Here is a 12,598-nt window from a genome sequence, read left to right as displayed (position 1 = left end):
GGTCACTGTCTGTGCGGAGTCTGCACATCCTCCCCGTGTGTGCGTGGGTTTCCTCCCACAGTCCAAAGATGTGCAGGTTAGGTGGATTGGCCATGATAAATTGCCCTTAGTGTCCAAAATTGCCCTTAGTGTTGGGTGGGGTTACTGGGTTATGGGGATAGGGTGGAGGTGTTGACCTTGGGTAGGGTGCTCTTTCCAAGAGCCGGTGCAGACTCGATGGGCCGAATGGCCTCCTTCTGCACTGTAAATTCTATGATAATCTATGAAATAAACAATCCCATGGCACTAATTCAGAAAAGAGCAGGAAAACCCACCTCAAAATCATAGCCTATAATTATTGGTTAACTATCATCACTAATAAATAGTGTATCTGGACATTATCTCAATGCTATTTGTAGGGGCATGGCTGTGTAAATTGGCTTCCAAGTTTCCTGAATTAATAGAGTGACTATATTTTAAAAGTACTTCATTGATTGGAAAGTACTTTGGGACATCCTGAGGTCATGAAAGGTGCTGCAGAAATGCACGTTTATTTTTAGGATGGTAAGTACATACAAACCACTCACTTGATCGTCAATGTAAAGTAATGTTAAAACAGTGTTGCAACACCCACGTGCCCCAGAGTCACAACACAATGAATTAATCAATAATTCTTCAAAAAATACCCAAAGGCTTTGGCCCTTGGCTGCCCAATAATTACAGTCACCAGGGGCGTCATTCTCCGACCCCCCGCCGGGTCGGAGAATGGCCTTTGGCCGCCGTGAATCCTGCCCCCGCCCCCGCCGAAGTCTCCGGTACCGGAGACTGGGCGGGGGCGGGAATCGGGCCGCGCCGGTTGGCGGGACCCCCCCGCTCAATTGTCCGGCCCGGATGGGCCGAAGTCCCGCCCAGAAATTGCCTGTCCCGCCGGCGTAAATTAAACCTGGTATTTAACGGCGGGACCAGGCGGCGTGGGTGGGCTCCGGGGTCCTGGGGGGGACGCGGGGCGATCTGACCCCGGGGGGTGCCCCCACAGTGGCCTGACCCGCGATCGGGGCCCACCGATCCGCGGGTGGGCATGTGCCGTGGGGGCACTCATTCCCTTCCGCCTCCGCCACTGCCTCCACCATGGCGGAGGCGGAAGAGACTCTCCCCACTGCGCATGCGCGGGAAACTGTCAGCGGCCGCTGACGCTCCCGCGCATGCGCCGCATTTCCGCGCCAGCTGGCGGGGCAACAAAGGCCGTTTCCGCCAGCTGGCGGGGCGGAAATCCCTCCAGCGTCGGCCTAGCCCCTCAATGTTGGGGCTCGACCCCCAAAGATGCGGAGCATTCCGCACCTTTGGGCCGGCGCGATGCCCGTCTGATTGGCGCCGTTTTTGGCGCCAGTCGGCGGACATCGCGCCGTTGGGGGAGAATTTTGCCCCAGGTTTGTAAGTTTAAACACAATTACTCATTATCAATAACAAGAACTGTCAAGAAAAAAATTCCATAAATACAACTAGTTAACTATCTTCTAACTCCTGACTCCCACTTTGAATGCTCCACCCTCTATCCACACACACAAGACAGGAAAGAGGGGAAATAATAAGGATGAGAGTCTTTGCTTCAGATGGTGGTTCTTTAACACACTTTCTTCACAGCAAGCTTGCAGGTTAAAGAGTCTGGTTTACAGCCTGTAATGATATTCTTTGTCGATTCATTCAGGGTCGCTGGAGTTTAGTAAATGCAGGACTCACAGGCAATAGACCTTCTGGTAAGGCACCTTTCTGCTGTTCAACTTTGCTTTCAGTTCAAGGTTCGTATTCACGCCTCTATCTTTCTGTAGAGAGAGATGGTAAATTCTGCCTTTGCCTTTCAAGAGAGTGTTGGTCAGTTCTGCCTTTGCTTGCACAGCCTGTAATGGGTCTCCTGCACATGGATTCATCCAAGCTCTCTGCCACTTCAGAAACACAGCCTTTCTGAAGAAAATCGAAAGGAGAGATAGCAAACCTTCCTCAGGGCTGCTACGAGTCAAACTGAAACCAAACCGAACCCTTGAAGTTCTGAAAAACATTCCAGTGGGATCAGATCCAATCGCCACCTGTTGCCGGGCATACCACGGCCTTTTGCGCCAATTCATTGGCCACCAGCCAAATTAATCAAACCAAATCCTCACTGATGCCGGCCAGTCTGCAATCTCCAAATGAAACCAGCACAACCTTCCAGAATTTTCTGTTTGAATTAAAGGTACAGGCTGCTTACAGGCTGCTTGCCTTAAAGTGACATGTCCATTAATCATCCTTGGATCAAAAATGTAACGGCAACAATAAAAGGAAAGAGAAATAACCGAACAAACAGGCAACCAAACAGGCAACATCAGTTCACAGTTAACAATTCAATTGTGCTCCATTTTCATTGGTGTTCTCATGTTGTTCGTGAAGGCAAACAAAGACAACATCACGGTAGAAGGAACGATTAGAGTCTCTTGGCTCATGACGTGTTTTATATATACCAAAGCATGGACTATAAGGGGGGCACGGTAGTACAGTGGTTAGCACAGTTGCTTCACACTTCCAGGATCCCAGGTTCGATTCCCGGCTTGGGTCACTGTCTGCGGGGAGTCTGCACGTTCTCCCCGTGCCTGCGTGGGTTTTCTCCGGGTGCTCCAGTTTCCTCCCACAGTCCAAAGATGTGCAGGTTAGGTGGATTGGCCATGCTAAATTGCCCTTAGTGTCCAAAAAGGTTGAGTGGACTTACTGGGTTATGGGGTAGGGTGGAGGTGTGGGCTTAGACAGAGTGCTCTTTCCAAGAGCAGGTGCAGACCTGATGGACCAAATGGTCTCCTTCTGCACTGTAAATTCTATGATCTATGATATGAAATAAATTGAATGAGGCTCAAATAGAACTTCGAGGATATATCATGTTGGCCATTACGAAGACATTACTTCAGGCTGGTCATTGGTAGTCGTTAAAGATTTAAGGAGTTTTAGAAAGGATAGGGGAAGTGGAAGCAGATGAGTGGATTATAGATACAGTAGACATTAGTAAGAGATAACATTGACAAGAAAAAACAAAGCAGCTAAGACTCAGTGGTTAGAATGGAGAAATAAGATAATTTACAACTGTCATAGAGTTGTCCGAAAGTCTCCCGATAGCAGCAACGGATTGGCAGACTATATTAAGTCAAAGATTAGAGAGGTTTGTAGCAGTTATGGGAGATTTCAATTTTCATGTAGATTGGGAAGAATGGAATAGCTTAATCCAGAAATGTATTGAATTTCCTGAATAATTGAAAGATAGTTTTATGCAGCAACATGTTCTAGAATAACAAGTGTTTCAGATTTAGTAATGAGCCAACTTTATTGAATATTCTAACACTAAGGAAAATATTTTTCTCACAGTGACCATAATGTGATTGAATTCAATATTAGGTATGAAAAGTAGAAACTTGTCACAGCTCCGAAGATTTTAGATTATGGCAAGGGTAACCTTTGCCGGATGCAAAAAGATTAAAAATTGGTCAAAACTGTATTTTTTCGCATTCACTGTTCAACTATTCTTTTTTGTCGACTGTGTACGTACTGTGCACGTTCCCTTGGCCGCAGCAAGCTTCAATCCTTTCAAGATGTGGTCAATTATTATGGAGGGTTTATTTTGAATTTAGCCACAATATTGGCACCATTACACCAGCTATTAAGGAAGAATCAGCGTTGGCCATGGAGAGAGCCCCAGGAGGAAGACTTTGAATCGTGAAACAAGTATTACAACTTCAAACCTCTTGGTGCATTTTGACCCAGGGAAACCAATTGTGCTGACATGTGATGCATCCCCTTGCGATATCATCATATAATCCCTACAGTGCAGAAGGAGGCCATGTGGGCCTTCGAGTCTGCACCAACCCACCTGAAAGAGCACACTACTTACGGTCGGGCTCCCACCCTATCCCCGTAACTCAATAACCCCACCTAACCTTTTGGACACTAAGGGGCGATTCAATATAGCCAATCCACCTAACCTGCTCATCTTTGTACTATGGGAGGAAACCGGAGTACCTGAAGGAAACCCACACAGGCACAAGGTGAAAGTGCAAACTCCACACAGTCACCCAAGGCCTGAATTGAACCCAGGTCTCTAGTGCTAACCACTGTGCCACCATGCCTCTCTATAGCACCAATTTTATCCTCAAAGTGGGAGATGGTTTGGAACGCCCTATTGCTTGTGTTTCAGGGACCCTTTCTGAAGCAGAATTAAGCAATGCCTGGATTGAAAAGGAGGGTTTAGAGGTTATATTCGATGTGAAGAAATTCCACCAGTATGTGGACAGTCTTCGGTTCGACATAGTGATTGACCACATGCCATTACCGGGCCTTTACAGGGAAGTTAAGCCCATGCTGCCCATAACCTCGGTGAGAGTGCAGCATTGGGCCTTGTTGTTGGCGGCCTACAACTATGCATTCCCAGCATCGGCATGGCATGCAAATTGCATATATGGATGCACTAAGTTGCCTGCCCTACCCAAGAGCATGCTGCCACCACAGTACCCCAGGAGATCATTCTAGTTTTAAACCTCCTGGACACTCTGCAAGTGTCCTTGGGGCACATCCACAACTGAACCCAAAGAGACCCTATTTTTTCAAAGGTTAACCGAATGATACCGTCTGGCTGGCGTAACCAGAAGTCTAAACAGATGAGGCCCTACTTCATTTGTCAGGACGAGTTGACATAAGAAGACGGTGTGATTCTGTGGGGATTGTGTGATAGGTGGTCATCCCGCCTCTGGTCAGGGGGGCCCTCCTGCAAAGCTATATTGCGCCCAACCAGGGCAGATAAAGGTAAAGATGCTGGCGCGGCGTTATGTCTGGTGGCCAGGCATAGATAAAGCAATTGAAGAGCACAATAGTGCCACCCTTGTCAAATCCAACAACTTTTACTACCTTCCTCCACCCTTCACCCTTAGGAATGGCCAGGTTGCCCGTTGGGTCCAGGTTGATTATGTGGGCCTGTTTATGGACAAAATGTTTTTTGTGCTGGTGGGTGCCCACTCTAAGTGGCTATATCTTCAAGAGGTGGGTCCACTGCCTCAGTGGCCATGGTAGATGCCTTGTGTCATGTCAATTGTTATGGACAATTGCCTTCCCTGGCGATGATTTCCAGGATTTTGTGCAAGCCAATGGCATACAACACATGAGGAAAACCCCCTACCACCCAACGCCAAATGGTCTGGCACAAGGGTGGTCCAATTTTTCAGGAATGTCATAAAATAACAATCTGATAAACCCCTTTGCCAGAGGTTGACTAATGTTTTGTTGCTGTACAACTCAACTCCCCATTGTACCATGGCCACCACATCAGCTGGACGGCTCATGGGCTGTCAGTTGAGAACCCAATTGAATCTTGTGTTTCCAAATTTGGCATGGAGGGTGGAGGTACGTCAGACTTCCCGGAAGAGTCAATGGCCAGAGTAGAGGGTCAACAGGTTGTTCCAGGTGGGAGACCTGGTTTTGGTCTGTAATTTCACCTCAGACTCACCTTGGTTAGAAGGGTGGGTTGTGGCCCAGTCAGGACCAGTGTCTTATGCAGTCAATGTGAATTGGAAGACTATCAGAAAGCACATCGACCACTTGTGGAATCGAGGGGTAATGACCCTAACATTGAGTCGACAAGTCCAGCTAGCATGGTGAGTACTCCTCTAACTCTGACCAGCCAAGGGGAGACAGGGACTCCTGTTTCTGTTCAACCAGCTGAGCCTCACAAGGGTGGTGAGGCCAATACAGCTGTCATCGAAGTGGTCCTCTTGAGGCAGCATCAACTGTTGACCACTCGATCGCGCAACAGAGTGCCGAGCCTGTGGCAGGGCTCCAGATGTCCGGGAGGACCCAGAGGACGCTGGATCGATTAATGTTTTGATGCACTCTCTTTCCCCTGTTGTGTCTGTTAACATTTGTAACTTTCTGTATATAGTTTTCGGGGTTCTTGTTATAAGTGGCTAAAGTGGGGAGGGATGTGGTAGTACGGCCCATTTATCGGGGCCGACTCCATTGACCAATTGGCCGGCTTGGGGCCCGTCGTGCGGGAGCATGCAAACACTGGCCAATGGGGAGTTTGTGCTGGCCCTGGGAGCAGGACCCCGGGCATGTTGACCAAGGAGCCAAAGAGTTAACACTTGTATTGTTTTTGTTGCCTGTTACTTAAATGTCATTGCCTTTCATCAATAAACACCTTTGTTAACTACTGGAAGTCTCCAGTGTCTGTTTCGAGCAACCATTGCTTGTTGGCCCATGTGGGCCTGAGCCATCACCCAAGGTTTTTCCTCCTCCTCCTCAGCTGAGAAAATGTGGCACGCCTCCATCCCCTCCTGGTCCACATGGTCTCCTCTCTGCAGTGCCACATTGTGGAGAGCACAGCAGACCACTATTATGCAGGACATCCTCTGAGGGTTGTAATGGTTTACAGATGAGAATACCTTATTCGATTAGATGACAAAAGCTTTAAAAAAGTTTCTGGGGAAACATTCGATGACGATGGCTCTGATGACTCAAATAGGTCAGCCTGCTATAAACCAGAATATGGAAGATACACGACTAACAGGATGGTGAAATTGTACGGCTACGAACAGGGCCCAAGCCTATAGAAGGAGATCGAGACAAGGAAATTATGAAGACAGAAACCCAGTTAGAACTTACAATAGGAAGATGAACCCCAGAACTGCCCGGGGCATGATAAATCAATGTTTTCGATGGGACTCTCAATACCATTGTGTCTTCAACTGTCCAAAACGTTATAATAGAGTGTTTGAAGCGACACATGACATGGGAGAGTCAGAAGAGGAAAAAGATAGTGTTCAGAGAGAAGACATTGTGCAATTAACAAGCAGTTTTACACTGGTAAGGTGAGTGTTGTTTGCAGAATCCTTCAATTGTGCTGTATTGGACAGTGGCTGCACATCTACTGTGTGTGGAATTGACTGGTTAAAATGTTACCTGGACACCTTGAATGCTGAAAGTCGTAACAAGGTTAAGGAATTTGAAAGTTCCACAAGTTTCAGGTTTGGGGATTTCATAGAATTTTTAATAGAATTTACAGTGCAGAAGGAGGCCATTCGGCCCATCGAGTCTGCACCGGCTCTTGGAAAGAGCACCCTACCCAAGGTCAACACCGCCACCCTATCCCCATAACCCAGCAACCCCACCCAACACTAAGGGCAATTTTGGACACTAAGGGCAATTTATCATGGCCAATCCACCTAACCTGCACATCTTTGGACTGTGGGAGGAAACCGGAGCACCCGGAGGAAACCCACGCACACACGGGGAGGATGTGCAGACTCCGCACAGACAGTGACCCAAGCTGGAATCGAACCTGGGACCCTGGAGCTGTGAAGCAATTGTGCTATCCACAAGGCTACCGTGCTGCTGATGATAATACTCTGAAGTTGCCGAAAAGAGTGGTGATCCCTTGCAATATTGCCGGAGTGAATCATTTCATTAGCACGGATGTTGTATCAATTGAGATACCTTTGCTTCTGAGTCGACCGTCGATGAAAAAAGCACACATGAAACTGGATATGGAACAGGATAAGGCAACAGTTTTTGGAAAGACGGTGGACTTACAATTTACACAGTTGGGACACTATTGTATTCCATTACTGACAAATAATATTTCAAGTAAAGTGGTTAAGGATGTGATAATGGCAGTTGAAAATGGGATTTTCGCTGATAAAAAGCTTGTTGTATTAAAACTGCACAGGCAATTTGCACATCCGTCGCCTCGGAGGCTGAAAAATTTATTAAAGGATGTAGGGGTAAGGGATGCAGACTATACTAAACTGATAGAACATGTTAGTGATTGCTGTGAAGTTTGTAGCAAGTACAGAAGGACACCAGCATGACCGATAGTAACCCTACCTTTGGCCAGGGATTTTAACGACATTATGGCTGTGGACCTTAAGATCTGGGATAAGGCTATTTTTCTGAAAGGACAACTACCAAAAGTTGGTACAAAGGTGACATACTTGCCTGAAGGATGCAGTGGAAGGATGCAACTGTTATTAGAGCAGGGAAGGCCACTGGAAAGTATAAACATGGTTGAATGTACAGCATTCAGGGGAGGGAGTTAAGACAATGGATTTGGAACATGAAGTTCAAAAATGGAAGTCACAGAAACGCAGTGCCAGTTCAGATAGTACATCGGTCAGTGAACAGGTCCGCAGGAAAAGGTCGAGAATTTTGAAAGAACATCCCACAGAAAATAGGAAAGATCAAGCAGTAGCAGTATAGAACAAGTTACCAGGCGGGAGAGGGGACGTAGCTTATCAAGGTCTCGGAACATGAGTAAGACTACAAATACTAATAGGAGTAGAAGCCCACATGCACGTGAGATTTTGGTGGCTTCCAATAAATTAGATGAAAAGTTATCAAAGATGCTAAACAGCAAGAACTGCATAGTTGGAGTGAATTTGGGGTATACACAGAAGTACCGGATAGGGGACAAAGAGCTCTGTCCCACAGATGGATTTGCATGGAAAAGGTTCTTCCGGATGGAACTTATAAGGCAAAGGCCAGGCTTGTGGCAAGGAGATTTGAAGAAAGCTTAGAAGATCAGGATTTCAGGGTAGATTCACCTACAGCAAGAAAGGTTAAATTTAAAGATCTTCTTTTAGCCACAAAGGCATAGGAATGTAAATCTATAGATATGAAAGCTGCCTTCTTGCAGGGGCATCAGCTCCAGAGAGACATTTTTCTTGTCCTCCTAAAGAAGCAGCTAACACAGAAGGGGTATTCTGGAAGTTGAACAAATGTGTATGTGGTTTAAATGTTGCATCTAGAGTCTGGTATTTTTCGGTAAGGTCAGTTTTGTTAAAGTTAGGCTGTTACCAGTTGAAAGTAGATCCGGTAATGTTTTACTGGCACTATAAAGGGAACCTTTCTGACATCTTTATGATGCATGTCAAATAATTTTTGTGGGGTGGGACTAGTGATTTTGAAGCTTTTGTATCTCTGGTTTGAGGAAAGAATTCAGAGTCGGTAGTCAGGCTTCCGGTGCATTTAAATACATTGGACTGGAAATCGGACAGACTAAGTTAGGGGCAACTTTACGTCAGCAATCTTATTTGGAAAGCATCAGCCCAATAGCAATTAGTCGTGGCCGGGTTTTCACAAAAAGATGCAAGAGCAACTGCAAAGTTTAATTGGCAACTAAATTGGTTCGGTAGCCAGATTAGACCGGACATGAGTTTTGATGTCTTAGAGTTGAGTACAAAAATGAATGATCCCAAAGTGGAAGACATAATAAGAGCAAATAAAAAGTTTGGCCAAACTAGATAATGCAGGAGTGTGTTTTGAGGTTCCCGGTTTTCGGTGACCTTAGGCACTTGAAATTTATAGTTTATAGTGATGCGTCCTATGCAAATCAAGCACAGGAGGTTTTATGATTTTCCTCTTGGGGAACAATGGTAAATGTTGTCCTCTTGTGTGGGAAACAAAGAAAATAAGGAAAGTGGTCAAAAGCACTTTGGCTGCTGAGACATTAAGCTTTGTAGAGGCAGTGGATATGGCTTTTTATATATCTCAGATATTGACAGAAATTTAACTTTTGGATATTGTTAATGAAGGGTGCCTGTTTCTGTGATTTTTTTTCTTCCCAAAAAAAAACAAATTTGAAAAAAAGAAAGAAGGGGGTAAATCACGTGTGTGTTTTTGAGTTTCTTGAAATTTTGTTTTCACCTAATTATTTTTTTCTCCAAGGAAGGGGAGACTGTTACGTAATGGGTTAAGAGTTAAGTAATGCATTAAAAGACATTGCAATTAGTTGTCTCATTTATGTTAAGTATCCAATGATTGACACTGATATGTAAAGGGGCTTCAGGTGGCCTTTGTGTCAGGTGATGTGTTGTTAGAGTTTTGTGCAGAGGCTGTGGAAGTGAAATAAATGGTGTTTGGTGAAAAGGAACAGGACTTTTGACTCTTCATACAACGGTAATTGAAATGTATAACATCTGGCACTGAAGCTCCGACATTTGCAGGTTTCATTGGCACAATTGATTTGTCAATGAAGGATTAGCTAGCATATCATGCAACTCACCGTCTCTTGTGGTAGGTGAGGCACAACTGATGAGCATGACAAACACAGACCTAGAGGACACACTCATTCTCCCATTTCACAGACCAACACAGTAATTCCGAACAATCAAATTTCCCAGACAAATGGAATTGAAATTCCATTGAGCTTAACCCCTTTGTCCTCATAGTATTGCCTGAGTGTGGAGTTCTACTCACACTGCAGTCATGCTTCTCAAAGTGAGAGGGTCTTCAGTCCTCATGAGACAGTGATGGAACCCATTCCTGAGTCCCTACTCTGCCCTTGAAGCCTGGCTTCTCATGGCTCCCATCCAAGGACCTCACAGTTGCCTCCAGTGCTGACCCTGAAGATTCACCTCCTCACAAGTACCAGCTCGCAATAAGGAGGGGCACTCCCTCAACGGTGATTATGGCACAAGCCCAGCAAGGAGGACGCAGGAAGCGATGGCTGCATGCCAGCCTCCAGATGCCCTTAAAGCAAGGAGTGCCCCAAATGAATGGAAGGTAAGGCCTGCGAGCAGCCCCTCTCCCCCGAAAATGACTGACTGAAATTCAACTCTAGCCTCACGTTGAACTTCTCTGTGTCCCTGTGTCCTCTCCGGTGCACCCTGAGCAGTGAAGACCCTGGAGATTCATGGCTGCCTGAGCGCTCACTTCCGATATCCCCCTCGGAGGTGAGGCCATCAGGTTCACATTTATGTGGGGCTGTTGTAAATGGCACCAGCCTGAGGGGCGGGTGAAACTGGGGGGGGGGGCGGGTTGGGGGGGGTGGGGGGAGTCTGGAGAGAGTGCACACTCATGACATGCTAATGTATTAAAAGGTTCCTGGGCTCACGTGCCGTGATTCGCGTTACTCCACCAGAGAAGGGTGGAAGATGAAAATTCCAATTACCAACCACGCTGGAGAGAATTGCGTTTTTCGATTCTCTTTGGAATTTGAGCCTAAGACAGATTCAAAATCGCCCCCAGTAAGAACTCCAAATAGGGAAAGGCAAAAATAAACTTGTGGGAGATAGTAAGATTAACAAAAGTTTTTACAATGATATTCAAAGAAAAAGAGTAGTGAAGGGTAATATGTGTGTGCTAAAAACAGATAGGCTTAATATTGCAAATAAAAATAAGAAAAGGACACTTGTTGAATAATTGCCTTTTATTAGTCTTCACAATAGATTAAGTTAATAATATGCTTGATTTCCTTGAAAACTGAGAATAAATGAAGGCCAGAACTCCCAAAAACAATAATGTTACAGAACCTCTGGAGCCTCATCAATTAACACTGAATGTTGCGGCTTAACTAAAACATCCAACAGGATGCATGATTAAAATATGATGACAAAGACTTAACAAAGTTATTAAGAGGACCTTGTAAAGAATCTCTTTCAATGCTTAAACCTTCAACTCACACTCAATCCTAAAGCTAAATCTTGATCATGTTAATTTGTTGATACCAAAATCATGCTGGATTACTAACATTAGTTTGGGCTGACTAAATATTAATATGTAAGTCTAGCATACAAAGTATCATTTGGTTAGCACATTTACAACAATAGACAGGTTTCACATAAAGTAAGCAACAGTCATGGGTTTGGTAACAATAGCTGTAATCACAGGCTGTCATCATCGGCAATGATGGACAAATCATCATTAGCATCAAAATGAGAACAGCTGTGATCTGCAACTATTTAACTGGGGAAGAGCTCAGATGGAGAAGGCAGTCATGACGGGATGATGTCGATGAACATCTGGGCCAGTAAATCCAGCTGTGACATGTAAGGATGAGTTTTTCACTCTGGCTGTGGCCTCAGTACCTCATAAATTTTGCACTGCCATAAATGAGAAATGGATGACCACACCGAATTTCCTCCGATCAAACCCCACTTCATCAGTATGACGAGTTGTTGGCCGAGTCAGTCTCCAATGTGTAAAATCGCCTATTTGGCTGAAACTTATGAAACTCTCTGTACTTGTGGTGCTTTATACAGTGTATTAGTTGCATGTGTTTAACTTGCTATTTAAAATGCCAGGTCATACACGCAACTCTGCATTTTCATCAGTTTATAGTTTAGCAGCTCTAAGTGCAAAAAGACACAAATGATTCTTCCCAAATGCAAGGTGCAGTAACATGGTACAATTATCTGTGGGCTTTCACAGCTCATACTGTGATGATAGGTACACTATCATCTGTACATAATATAAGTAGTTCATCATCACTGTAAATTCTATGATCTATGAACTGCATGTGTTTTATAAGTTATATGTTTTACGAGTATGGCGAGTTTGGAGTCCTGGGACCCGGATGCACCATGTGTTCCTTCAGAAGGTGTTTGTAAAGAGTTGATAGCAGTCGCATGTTAGAGTAGTTAGTGTTGGACATTTATTTCCAACTGTATTCTGTGGTGATGTGCATCAATGTAAATGCATGTAGGCTAGCTAGACACTAGAGGGAGCACCAGTGACATCACACACATACACTCAACCAATAGATCAGTTAGATAGGACGCGACCAATCGACATTCACGATACACAAGGAGGTGACATGACCACAGGGGGGCATTACACCAAC

Source organism: Scyliorhinus torazame, chromosome 6 (assembly GCF_047496885.1).
Source record: "Scyliorhinus torazame isolate Kashiwa2021f chromosome 6, sScyTor2.1, whole genome shotgun sequence".
Taxonomy (NCBI): Eukaryota; Metazoa; Chordata; class Chondrichthyes; order Carcharhiniformes; family Scyliorhinidae; genus Scyliorhinus; species Scyliorhinus torazame.
The sequence above is the reverse complement of the archived record's forward strand: the minus strand, read 5'-3'. Positions refer to the sequence as shown.